General features: G+C 43.2%; 1 protein-coding gene across 2 annotated transcripts in view; it reads right to left on the bottom strand.

Annotated features, from left to right (window-relative positions):
• The window catches only part of LOC136741307 (serine/threonine-protein kinase WNK4), a 76,551-nt gene that overhangs the window by 42,599 nt on the left and 19,705 nt on the right, over positions 1–14,247 (bottom strand). The window lies entirely within an intron of this gene.

The raw sequence follows: 14,247 nt of genomic DNA, 5'->3' as shown, positions 1-14,247 counted from the left end.
GAAAACAAGTGGTGATTTATACTGATTATTATATTAAATTAGATTATAATATTTGATATGCTTATGTTATTATATGATATAACTGGATCAGAGAGTGGATGACTGCCATTAAAGACACACAACCTGTGGTCTTTGAGATGCAGTCAAACCTGATTCAAGTGTATATATTGTGATCTAGCCTAGGGGGTGTAGTGGGAAAAGTATATTTCATTATGCTCCTTAAATTGTTTATAAGACTTTGATTGTTTTGTCCATCTGGGGGGATATAAAAGGGTTAACTCCAGGTTAACCCGTACTTCGTTGAGAATTTCTGAACCCCTTACAAGGAGAACACAGATGGTAAAAAATAAAAAGGCTAATAAAATCCAGTGCTAGAATAATTTAAATGCAATTAGTGAATCAGCTTCCAGAGCCCTGCCAACGCCCAGTGCGGTGTCACAATGGGGGACTACTTAGGAAAAAATGTAATAACATATAGTTTTTCAGGAAGTTTTTTTCATTCAGTTCTCATCCGGCCCTAGGGGGCATGGGTTGTGGTGCCCTTTGTAATCGATTTGGTTGCAGCTGCTCTCGCCCCAACCAGGCTCCAAAAAGTGACAATATTCAGCACAAAACAAGTACCCCCCGGTGTCTCGATCCTTAATTTGGTGCAGGAGTAATCACATGCCTTAGCCGCTAGGAGAGAGCCAGTGTATTTACCACAGTGTGTCGGTGCTAGACCTGCAGCCTGGAGACTGTCCATGTGTGATGGGGGGGTGTGATGGGGGGGGGGGGGTGTGATGGGGGGGGGGGGGTGGGGGGGGTTGGGCTTCAGTGTTCAGGGGCCCGCTTTTGATGCAATTGTATTTCCAGCATCCATGTATTTATTGATTGTATATTTACATTATACACTGCATAACAAGTACTCCGGTGTACTTCATTTTTAGATCAACTAAAGGAAGTGCGTGTGTGTGTTTTCTTTTTTATATACAAATTTTGAACGGTAAGACTGAGGACTTGTGTTTGAAAAAGCCTGGTCAATTGGTGTCTTGCGTTTAAGCCAAATAGTGTAAAGTGAGAGAGAGGAGGGGAAACTCACAACTTTTTAGGTTAATACAGGCAATAAAAGCACAGACTTTCCAGTTTTCAGTTTAATAGTGGTACAGATTGAAAAGGTGTTGCTTTTTGACAGCTTTTTTGGAGGGAGGGTCTTGACATGAATTCTGAGAAATCCAAGACTGAAAAGAACATACTGGATACCAAGAAAAAAGGTGAAAGAGACATCTTGGCAAAGCAGGATGAATTACACTATTTAGGACTGTACTAAATAGCCTGTCAGGGATGCTGAATTTGGAAAGGCTGTGAATGGAGCTCAGTGTTTTTGGCACAGCTCCTCCAATTAGCATGTTCTCAGAAATTATGTTTGCTTAACTCTCCATTCAGCACCACTACCCCTAACCCCCGCCCCACCACGGTATACAATCATGCAAACATCATGTAGAGTCTCCACTGTGTTAGTACTGCTCTGTCACCTGCCCTCGCCTTGTGGGAATGGAGCTAATGTGCAGTACAGATATCTCCCTTTACTACTGCTGGTCTCTAGAGGTTGCAAAGTTCGCAGAGCATTTTCCACAAAGCATGAAAACAGTCCGTGTGAAAACAGCCCTGTTTTCATTCAGTAGCCTTTGACAGACCCTTTTTCGTCAGGGGTTAGAAAAACATCACCAATAACGAATAAATCAGTCAAAGTCAATTTCCAAGAGAGCACGTACGCATGATGGCACAGCTGGCCCTGCACTGACACGGGGGGTATAGCACTGTAGAAAGCAGGCACCTGAAGTCACAGGCTCTCACAGCAGAACGGATTAACCCTCAACAACTCTCTGATAAAGACACCTTGATTACCTCAATTGGGGCAATTGTTCAAATTGAGACAAAGGCACTTGAGAGTGTTTGACTGATCCCCTCTGGGCATTTTAAAAACAAGATCACTCTTGAGGAATGAGGTCACCTCAAATAATAATCCCACTTCTTTCCCATCGGTTTATTCTACACAACTTTGTATCGCTAAATTCACTTTCCTGCTGCAGTTCACACAGAGAAACTCAAGGTCCTCTTATGGTATCAAAGATAGCTCATGGCAATAAATGGCAATCAAAGCACAGTAACACAGTATCTTATTGATGGCACAATGGCTGTGTGCCACTGAGGTCTGCTCTGTGTATGTATTTACAGTCAAAGGAATAATAAGTGAGCTTCTGTGAGATCCTGCCATAGATATGTAAGCAGACCTGAGTTTGTGACCCCGATTAGAGACTTTTCTGGAGTGGGGGTGGGGGTTGTGGTTAGCAGTTTAGAGTGTCCAGGTTTATCCTACAGTAAGACAGTATAAGAAAAGAGTCGAATCAGAAACAGCTGCATGGGTCTTCTCTGGTGTGAAGACAATTTTGAATGAAATCTCTCATTAAATTGAAAATGAAGTGTCACTTTCACGTCCGTTTTCCAAACCAATTGGAAAAAGGTGTCTGCCTCTTTGATATGTTTTTAAAGAGCAGCACCCGTTAAAAAAGTGAAGAAAAAAACAACTCTGAAAAGCTGCTTGGATATGCTGTGGTAATACAGTACTTTTGAAAAGGGAAGCTTTCTTCTGGCCATCGCCCAGAGAGATGACATCAAACAAGAAGGGATAGGGGTCGGATGGATAGAGGTTCTGACGGCAAACAAACAGACCTCGACTGGAGGTGTCTCTCGAAGCCGCTTGTGTAATAACACTCAGGAGATCTCTGTTTCAAATCATAATACAGAGACTGCCACAGTGGAGGTCGGCATTAAAGAACCTGATGTTTCTAATGTTAACATATAAATACGTATAAAACACTAACACACACACATAAAATAAAATAAAATTCTTGTTTTGTTCTTGATTGGTCTTTCTGAATACTACCAAAACAAAATATCACACTACATTTTCTGGAATTTGATGTCCCTTATGATGTCCACTTAGTTCTTGGAATAGGCCAATTTCATGTTACATTTCTTCTAAGAAAGACATATTTGTATGCAAAGGATATGAGCCTGATTTACTAAGCTTGTTCCTGCATTGAAACTAATACATTCGGCAATACTAGGTGTGAATTGTATCAGCAGTTTCTAATTATGTTTAGTGTATACAAAACCTTGTCCCTTAAGTGAAATTGTCCCTTTGGATTATGCATTTCTCCTCTACCACCCCTGGAAATAAGAAATCCAGTTTTATTGTGTTGCTGAAGCAAGTCCAAAGTTTTGTTTGTTGACTTTGCTTCAACAAAAGCCAGACTTTAAAAACAGGTTACCCTCATGACTCCCACAGAGTAAAAAAAATCATTAAAAGCAGAGAAAAGAATGTAAGAAATTAGATTCTGACATTTTGGTCAATTTACTGTACGGATACTGCATAATCTGCACAGCAAAGGTATCAGACTGAATTTATTTTAGTATTTGAACTGAGGCCTGGGTCTTGGTTTGTTTGAAAGGAGACAGAGACATTGTCCTCATGTCCTCAGTCATTGAGAGGCACCGATTCTTGGCTGATAAAGTTCCAAAATTAAATAAGAAGGCTCTTTCACTTGATAAGGCTTTTATATTTTTGCAATTTCATATGGAGGACTTCAGTTACACAACTTTGCTGTGAACTGAACAAGGCCCTGCTTTGTGAATCGCCACAAACAAGCAATTTGAGCCCAATTTGCAGAACATAACGCTTAAATACAGAAATACATACAGTGAGGGGAAAAAAGTATTTGATCCCCTGCTGATTTTGTACGTTTGCCCACTGACAAAGAAATGATCAGTCTATAATTTTAATGGTAGGTGTATTTTAACAGTGAGAGACAGAACAACAACAAAAAAATCCAGAAAAACGCATTTCAAAAAAGTTATAAATTGATTTGCATGTTAATGAGGGAAATAAGTATTTGACCCCTTCGACTTAGTACTTGGTGGCAAAACCCTTGTTGGCAATCACAGAGGTCAGACGTTTCTTGTAGTTGGCCACCAGGTTTGCACACATCTCAGGAGGGATTTTGTCCCACTCCTCTTTGCAGATCCTCTCCAAGTCATTAAGGTTTCGAGGCTGACGTTTGGCAACTCGAACCTTCAGCTCCCTCCACAGATTTTCTATGGGATTAAGGTCTGGAGACTGGCTAGGCCACTCCAGGACCTTAATGTGCTTCTTCTTGAGCCACTCCTTTGTTGCCTTGGCTGTGTGTTTTGGGTCATTGTCATGCTGGAATACCCATCCACGACCCATTTTCAATGCCCTGGCTGAGGGAAGGAGGTTCTCACCCAAGATTTGACAGTACATGGCCACGTCCATCGTCCCTTTGATGCATTGCAGTTGTCCTGTCCCCTTAGCAGAAAAACACCCCCAAAGCATAATGTTTCCACCTCCATGTTTGACGGTGGGGATGGTGTTCTTGGGGTCATTCCTCCTCCTCCAAACACGACGAGTTGAGTTGATGTCAAAGAGCTCGATTTTGGTCTCATCTGACCACAACACTTTCACCCAGTTCTCCTCTGAATCATTCAGATGTTCATTGGCAAACTTCAGACGGGCCTGTATATATGCTTTCTTGAGCAGGGGGACCTTGCGGGCGCTGCAGGATTTCAGTCCTTCACGGCGTAGTGTGTTACCAATTGTTTTCTTGGTGACTATGGTCCCAGCTGCCTTGAGATCATTAACAAGATCCTCCCGTGTAGTTCTGGGCTGATTCCTCACCGTTCTCATGATCATTGAAACTCCACGAGGTGAGATCTTGCATGGAGCCCCAGACCGAGGGAGACTGACAGTTATTTTGTGTTTCTTCCATTTGCGAATAATCGCACCAACTGTTGTCACCTTCTCACCAAGCTGCTTGGCGATGGTCTTGTAGCCCATTCCAGCCTTGTGTAGGTCTACAATCTTGTCCCTGACATCCTTGGACAGCTCTTTGGTCTTGGCCATGGTGGAGAGTTTGGAATCTGATTGATTGATTGCTTCTGTGGACAGGTGTCTTTTGTACAGGTAACGAGCTGAGATTAGGAGCAGTCCCTTTAAGAGAGTGCTCCTAATCTCAGCTCGTTACCTGTATAAAAGACACCTGGGAGCCATAAATCTTGCTGATTGATAGGGGATCAAATACTTATTTCCCTCATTAACATGCAAATCAATTTATAACTTTTTTGAAATGCGTTTTTCTGGATTTTTTTGTTGTTATTCTGTCTCTCAGTGTTCAAATACACCTACCATTAAAATTATAGACTGATCATTTCTTTGTCAGTGGGCAAACATACAAAATCAGCAGGGGATATAATACTTTTTTCCCTCACTGTATGGCTTATACAAAAAAATAAGAGTTATGAAAGATTAACAAGTCAAGTGAAATTGAGACTTCAATTCAATTCAATTAATATATCCTTTTGGGGTCGACTGGATGTGAGGAACTGTCATCCATGTCTTGTGTCTGCAGTCAGGAATCACTGTGGACAATAGTAATTGGTGCGGTTATGCATAAGCGTACTTCTAAATTGTAGACCAGACAAAAGCGTTCTGCTAACCGCAAAAACGGTCTGGTTTTGTCATTTGCCAGCGTGTTGTTTGTAAACCGATTCAGCAAGTTCGGGAACGGATTTCTGGGTAAATTGTGAAATTGGCTTGGAAAGGTCTACTGTTTTTAAATTTTTTAAATACATATTTGTATTTGCGTCACACTGAGGTCCAACAGGCCGAAACAGAGCAGGAGCTGGAGACCATTTGTACAGGAGGAATTAGCTGTTAGGTAATCTAGTAGCACAGGTGGGAGTACTCATAAACTTGCTATCCCTGCTTCTGAAGCCTCAGGGTTTCTAGAGGGGCCAGAAGATTAAATGCTGCTGTGATTTACTAATCCTTCAATCTTTTTCAATTTGTCTAAAAAAAAAAAAAGCCCCCCCACCCCCTTGGTATAACTGCATTGCAGCACCCCATTCATTGAATTCCTCAAAATCCTGCTGTAGGAGAAATATGGTTGGCTACAGTGCTCAGGGGCAATGGGATTAAATTTAAATTTGTATTACAAAGGGAAGGAATAGTGTCCTACATATAAAAAAAATTGTATAAATTTCACTAAACTGTGACCTTGGGAAGCTCAAGAGACCAAAAGAACAGCCTGAGGTATTTCCTGTAGAAAAGGGGAACAAGGACTTTTGCGGATAGAACACAATTGATCTCTTTCTGTCTTGAAGTTTTGAAGGATGATTTTGTGCAGTGTGCAGATGTTTGCCTGACTGCATTAGGCCTGATGTTTGACATACAGAAATTCACAGAAGAAGATAATGCTCAGAAGGCAGGAAAATGACCCACAATTTAAACGTTCCTAAGGAACAATGTTAGAAACATGGATTTGTTTCCTGGAATGTACCATTCCAGACACTAAACTGTCCATGACAACTGGAAACAGTCACCAAACAATCCTACTGCGTGACAAGACAATTAATGTCCCCTTTGACCCCCTTTACAATGGATTAAAGATGGCTCTGTCATTTTGACTACACTTTGGCAGAAAATATGAGCAGCTAAAACTAAATAAAAGATAAATAAAATACTTTCCTTTAAGACAGATGAGACACAAGTAAGAGGACATTACTTAATAAAGGCACCAATGTATTATCTCGTTCTACACCTGATTATCATTTTATTCTCCACTGGAAGGCGCATTACTATTTCGGCCATCAAGAACAGATTTAATATCTGGTGATGGTGGTGCTAACATGGGTCCCTATTAATATAAACAGCATTGTCCATTCATTTACAAAACAGCAGTATAAATTACAAAAGTTTTGTACATCTACCAGTTTTCTAATGCTTACGAATGGTGAAAACTGCAATGTATGAGGTGGTGGGTGAGTGGGGTCACACAGGCATTCTTTCAGACATAATAAAAATGTTGGCCTAGACAGTATCCCCATATCAGCTGTAACAGCTTCCAAAAGTATGCCAGACTTCATTACTTTTTTGTATTCCAGAAAGGTTTATTATTAGCTGTATGGGCTTCTGCGGGATCTACAGTGCTGGAATTATTTGGGCCATAAGCCACATGCCAGAGTTACATAAGGAGTTTTGTCGGTAAGGCTCTAGACAATGCACTGCTGGTAACGGGCACAGTTAGGCCTAAGGGGCACCACTATTTTGACAACCAGTAGACAAAACAGGAAGAGCTACAGATATTAGCACAGAAAGGAGTTTGTTCGGATCAAGGCCTTAACAAATACCACATGCCTTTGTTTTGGATGGACGCATCAACCTTTTTCGCAGCACAGAGAAAAAAGGAAAGCTAAATGCCATGTATTCACAGTGAAGACGTTGTCTGAATATGTTAAGTGAATTTTAAGATTTTCACAGAGGAAGGCTGTGCAAGGCTGTGCAAGGCCACACGATACATGACGTCATCTTCCATAGGGAGTTTGTTTGGAGTTACTTGTTACATCTACACTCCACACTTTCCCAGCTCGCCACCAGAGGTCATCACCTGAATTCTAACCCTGTCTTTCACATTCCCCAGCACCATGATCAATCATCCAATGAATATTCCTCAGCTCCATGTGTACATGAACCATCAACCCTCTGTTCCCATTGGACCAGCGCTACACATCCCTGTCCTCTGCTTTCCTCTGCTCTGTTTTTAAACCCCCTGTTCCTTACAGTCAGTGCTAAGGCTTGTTTGTGTCATACAGCATTTCTAAGTATTGTGCTTGTTTATGGATCGCCTGACCTCGACCCCTGTGTTTTGACTCCTGGATTGCACTCTGACTGTTTGTATGCCTGATCAATTGACCTACTGCCTGTGACCCCACCAACTCCTTTTGCCTTGCCTCCATTGCTTTGTTTGCTGGCTCTTTGACCTGGACTGTTATATACCTGCTTCTTCCCGCAATTGAGCCCTCCACTTCCCTGGCTGTTTGCATAGGCAGTCATGACAGAAGACTTAGCCCAACCATGGACTCGGAGGGACAACCTGAGCTCCACGCCGCCCTGAACCACCAGGGATCCTTACTTGTAGAACATGAAGCCAAACTCAATCAGCTGCAAAGGCATTTCGCTCACCAGCTTGCTTCATTTCCCACTGAGAAGGCCAAGATAGCCTACGTCATCACCGTCCTCATGGGCAAGACACTGCAATGGGCATCTGCTGAGTGCATCCAGCAGGGCGAAATCACCAGGTCCCTGACGGCTATTCTAATGCACTTCAGGGATATGTTCAACCACCCTGCCAAGGATAAGGACTCTGGGGAGCAATCAGCAGCAGATGGGATGAGCGGGCTCTCCTTACAGTGTTCTGCCAAGGTCTCCACTCCGACTTACAGTTCAAAATCGCCTGTAGGGACGAAGCTCTCGGACTGGAACAACTCATTCAGCTGGCATTAAGACTGGATAACCTGATGTCCAGATGGAAACGTCCCACTGCTGATCCTCCTCGCCAGTCAGTCAGACCTCCTGTCTTCGTTACCAGTCTGCTGTCTGAAATGGAGCTCATGCAATTGGGTCTCACCATGCCTGTCCTCACAATGTCATGCCATGAACATTGAGAGGCTTTCCACGCCATCGGAGATTACCCCCGAGTAGCAAAACATGGCTGCCGTCTTCAACAAAACCCATTGATCATGGGATTGTGCCATAGACCTCCTCCCGGGCTCCTCTCCACCTAGAGGTCGCATTTATCCTCTTTCTCTCCTAGAGTCTCGTGCCATGGAGGACTATATCAAGGAGGCCTTGGAACTGGGCATTATCCGCACCTCCACGTCACCCCTTCTTCATGGCCAAGAAGGACAGAGGACTTTGGCCCTGCATAGATGATCCTTGATGCTGATGAAGTCCACATGAGCCAGGATAAAGTGAGTGCTGTTACAGAGTGGCCCCTGCCACAGACTTTCGAGAATTTGCAACGTTTGTTGGGGTTTGCTAATTTTTACAGGTGCTTTATCTGGGACTTCAGTTCTGTCGCTTCCCCCCTCACCTCACTGCTCAAAGGCTCTGCCCACACCCTGACCTGGACAGCTGCAGCCACTGATGCCTTTGCCCAGCTCTTCACCACCACACCTCTCTTTAAGCACCTGTATCCTTCCAGCCCCTTTCTCGTTGAAGTAGATGCCTCAGAAAGTGTTGTAGGGGCAGTTTTGTCACAAGGTCACGGTTCTCCACCTGAGCTCCATCCCTGTGCCTTTTTCTCCAGGAAATTTTCTCCAAAGGAGAAAGGCACGCTTTCTCAGGCACGCTGGGCTTTGTTCTTCAACCGTTCCAACTTCACTCTCGCTTACCGTCCAGGCTCCAAAAACATCAAGGCGGACGCCCTTTCTCATCATTTGACTCTCATTCCATCTCAGGATCCACGGATCCTATTTTACCACTTTCCTGCATTGTGGATCCTATTCGATGGGACATTATGGAGCACATACAATGAGCCATCGCCACTGAACCCTCACTCTCCAATTGTTCTGTCTCTCGTCAATATGTTCCCTCTTCCATACACTCTCAAGTTCAGCAATGGCTCCTTTCCTCCACTGCTTCCAGACATCCAGGTGTCCGGCACACTCTCTCCCTCGTTCAACAAATGTTTTGGTGGCCCTGTCTCCTACAACACGTCACACGTTTTGTTGCAGCCTGTCCATCATGTGCTAAAGCCAAAACACTTCGCCAACTCCCAGCTGGCCTCCTGGAACCTCTCCCCATTCCGCATAGACCATGGTCACACATCGCAATGGATTTCCTGACTGTCGGCTCACCCCCCTGAAAGGGTTATCTACTGCTCTTGCCACAGCTGAATGTCTTTTTTTTTTTTTTTGGCCCCAGTGCACCTCTCGAGTGTGGTCTGCTTTTTTCTGTCTGCTTAATGTCTACGGAGTGACTTAACCAGGAGACCGGTCGCTTCCTCCGCACTTACTGTAGCTGGGACCAGACTGAGTGGAGCAGGTTTCTCCCATGGGCTGAGTATGCCCAGAACTCTCATCTGCTCTTCTACAGGTCTCGTGCCATTCCAATGTGTATTCGGTTATTAACCTCCACTGTTTCCTGGCATGGATGACCGTACAGATGGCCCTGGGGTAGATGACTGGTATCGTCGAAGTAAGGAGGTCTGGGAGGCTACCCACATTCGTCTACAGCATGCAGTTTGGCGCCAGTAGACGCAGGTGGACTGTCACCGCAGACCAACCCCACCAGTTCCAGCCTGGGCAGGAGGTGTGGCTCTCTACATGGGACCTTCAGCTCCGGCTTCCCTCGAAGAAACAGAGTGCCCGCTTTATTGATCCTTATAAGATCGACCAGCAAATAAATTGTGTCCTACTGGCTCCTCCTTCCTGCTCATATGCATATCTCTCCATGTTCCATGTCTCTCTTCTCAAGCCTTCACTTGCTGACCCTTGTCATCCAGACGTCAATCCTGTGGATTCTCCTCCTCCTCTCATCGAACTTGATGATGGTCATGCCTATGCAGTTTGGTCTCTCCTCCGGTCCTGGCGTCTGCGGCGTTACCTCCAGTACCTTGTGGACTGGGAAGGACCTTTCTGTTGGACTTCCACAGGGACCACCGAGCCGATCCTGGTCCTCGTCCCTGCGGACGTCCGCCTCGCCGAACCCCAGTAGCCTCAGGAGCCGCCAGTGGAAGGGAGGGGGGGTTCTGTAACACCTACACTCCACACTTTCCCAGCTCGCCACCAGAGGTCATCACCCTAATTCTAACTCTTTCACATTCGCCAGCACCATGATCAATCATCCAATGAATATTCCTTAGTCAATGTCCATCAGTCAATGTTAAGTCTTGTTTGTACGTACATACAGCATTTCTAAGTATTGCTCTTGTTTACTGATCACCTCTGTTCCTGACCTTTGTTTACTCCCCGTGTTTTGACTCCTGGATTGCCCTGTGACTGTTTGTAAGCCTGATCAATTGACCTAGCGCCTGTGACCCCAACTACTCCTTTTGCCTTGCCTCCATTGCTTTGTTTGTCAGCACTCTGACCTGGACAGTTATATACATTTAAAAGGGAATAGCTCTCACAGGGCCCCCTGATTCTAAAACCTCCCTAAATATGCCTGTTTTTGACAAGTCTCTCCACCTACAGGCTGTTGTTCATAAACTGTTAAGCGTTTCCACATTTTTGCCTACTTATCGTAGTCGTGCAATTTCCAACTTAGAATGCAATTTAATCCCTTCACACCATGCGCAGTGTCCCCAGGGCCAGAATGGGCACTGGACTCGGTCTGGGCTTTTAAAGATGTCTGTTCCAGATCCTATAACTTACCAAGTGAATTGGAGCCTTTACAACCCTTCAGTCCTGTAGTGACCAGCTCCTTCATTCTACACATTTATTTTTCATTCCTCGCCCTGTGTCACTGTGTAATCTGGGGACAGTACTGTTTGTCTGAGCGGGCAGGCTGTTGCTGAACTCAGTAGAATCTCACCAGGCCCTGGATTAGATACACCACATGCGACGTAAACCTGCTGGTATGTTGTGTACACAGAATCAAGGTGAGTGTGGGGCACTTTAAGCCACCTTGTACAAAAGCACTCTCCACTGTTGGATTCTTCCTCAGAAAACATAAGTGATGTACGGAGGCCTTTGTGAAAACAGCATTACGTATGTTTACTTTAGATACTCTACCTAAAAACCAGCTGTATTATTAACCCAGTTTCCTTTAACCACAATACAAAAATTGTTCTGAAAAGTCCCTGCTTGTTCTGACAGGTGACAGGCCTTCCACACGCATGTGTCTTCTCAAGAAACAGGCAGGTAAACAATGATAAAGACGCATCACCCACATACACTGAGCTCATCTTCCTCTGTCCTTTTGAACAATAGCGATGACACCCTTCATTTGCTTAATGCACAATGCCTCTGAGCTCTGCCAAGACCCTGTGAGCACACAAAGGGACAAGAGTGTCATAACACAAACACAACAGCCTGGAAAATCACTGGAGGCATTCCTGAGAATATTGACACCTACTGGGAGAGATAAGAACGCGATAAGTGAGTTTTGAGGATGAACCCAAACAGCTCTGGATTTGTTATTGACCTTGGTCATGCATTCCGGAGACTTTAATCGGAGTCTAAATGGCCCTGCTTGTGGGAATGTATAGTGGGGTTTTTTGGACAGATAACAGGCCTGTATTTTTGAAATCATTTAAGTATAATCGAGTTGTGAACTCCGTCAGGCAAATGCTAGAAAATGAAGAGGATGAATCCATTCACATTTCTATTTTTACACCTTACTTTTTTATTATTGTACCACTGGAAAATGGCCATACTAATATACAAAGGTAAGATGACTTAAGAGAATACCACTTTACGCAAAAGGTCATTGTAAGTAAATAAACACTTTCTAATACATTATTTATTATTATCCTTTACAAAATGGTAATTACATAAATTATAGTACATTTTTGGCAGAGAATAGTAAATGGATATGATAGGAAACTTTGCGTACCGGTACCCTAGACCATATTGTACATATGAACATAGTGTATAGGAGTGCTTTTTGACTTATGGAAATTTCAACTTATGGACAGGTTTCCAGAACAGAACCCTTACGTAAATTGTGGTAAATCTCATTTATCTATAGCCTACATGATTTTATCTGAATGAAATCTTATTATATCTAGGATCTTATGTTGTTTAATCTTCATTGGTTACTATTTTTTTTAAATCAAAATCAAAAATCAAAATCAGCTTCAACAAACAGCATTCACACTCAAAACCAGAGGAAATGAACTGGGGCATCAGTATTACACAAGGTTGTGGTGCATATTTCAACTAATTCACTTCCCCCCAAACAACTCTCCCTATCCACTGTGACAGTGAGAGTGCTCTCAGTTCTAGGCAACCTGTTAGCAGAGCAAACATCCCATGTAAATAAAAAGGGATAATGGCTCAAATCTTTCAGGACACAAGATCAAAGTTGAGAAATGACATCACAAGAAAAGAACAAGAATGTAAACTCCTCCCTTGCCTTTTCATTAGATTTGACTTCTCAGCCTTTAGTTCTGAAACTCCACTCACTTCAAACAGAAGAGGAAAAAGATAGGGTTGCAAGTCTTGAATTTCCAAAGCTGAGGACAGCTGAGGTGTTCTCCAGTGATGTGCAAGAGGGGCAATTTATTTACCAACTTACACACAGGGTTTGAGAGATAGTCAGTGTGTGCTTCTGCCCTATGCCACTACTGCACAAGGACAGTAAACAGCTCTGGGAGAAGCTGCTCTCTAACAACTCTCTCCAACTAAAATGGAGGGAAATGAGGAAGATTTACGGGCCTGAAATTTGACGCACACACAGGTAGACTTAATAAACAAGGTTCCCACAGTGTTGACCCTGTCTGGATAATAAAACTAGGAAATCCAACTCTTTGCATGAGATTTCTTCACAACTCTTTAAGGTTGAATAATTGCAGGCCTTTCTCTAGCTAAACACCTAAAAGATTGCCCTGCTACTCATAGTCATAATAAAAAAGAACTGCTAAAGTAAGGTAATTTATATACCTGCCAATATAATGAATACATAGCTTAATAAATCTCTGTTCATTTTTAAAGTAGTACATATACCATATGCAAGAACATTACTTTAGTCTTCACGTCTTTTCACTTATAAAGACATGCTCATGGGCATAACAACGTTTCCAGGGCTACCACAGTCTATGCACTTTGAAAACAACAACAAACAAAATAAACTATTAGGATATAGCAGTGCCTAAATTAATACTTACTCCCTGATAGATGATGCTCAAGGTGAAAGACTGAAACACTGTAGGCTTACACAACTGTTTAACAGCTACATGGACAACAAAGAAAGCAACTTAAATTATTTGGGCAACATAACTAATTAGTGGAACCTGTCAAATGGTTCCCTTCCTCTCAAAGCAACCACAGAGAAACAGGCACAAAGCCACTAAGTAGATACCCTCAGTTAAAAAGATAATGATCGTTTTAACTGAGAACACCAAGCATCCGAAAGAACCACACTCGGGTAGAAATTCCATTTGTTCCTAAGAGAAAATAACTTTTCTATTAATTGTTTCATGTTTATGTAAGGGTTACGCTGCGCCAGTTGCCAGAACAGTGCAGAATGCCTCGTTAAAACTTTCCCCATTTCAAAAGGCTTTTCAATGCTCCTATGGGCCTTTCACTGAGACAGCTGTTATGAGTTTAATATTTTATTAGCAGCCGTAGTAGAAGACATAGTAGCAGCAGTTATAGTGTTGGAAAACTTTTTTGTTTCTCTGTTCT

This window comes from Amia ocellicauda, chromosome 3, assembly GCF_036373705.1.
Source record: "Amia ocellicauda isolate fAmiCal2 chromosome 3, fAmiCal2.hap1, whole genome shotgun sequence".
NCBI lineage: Eukaryota > Metazoa > Chordata > Actinopteri > Amiiformes > Amiidae > Amia > Amia ocellicauda.
Note: the sequence above shows the minus strand (reverse complement) of the source record. Positions and strands in the feature narration are given on the sequence as shown.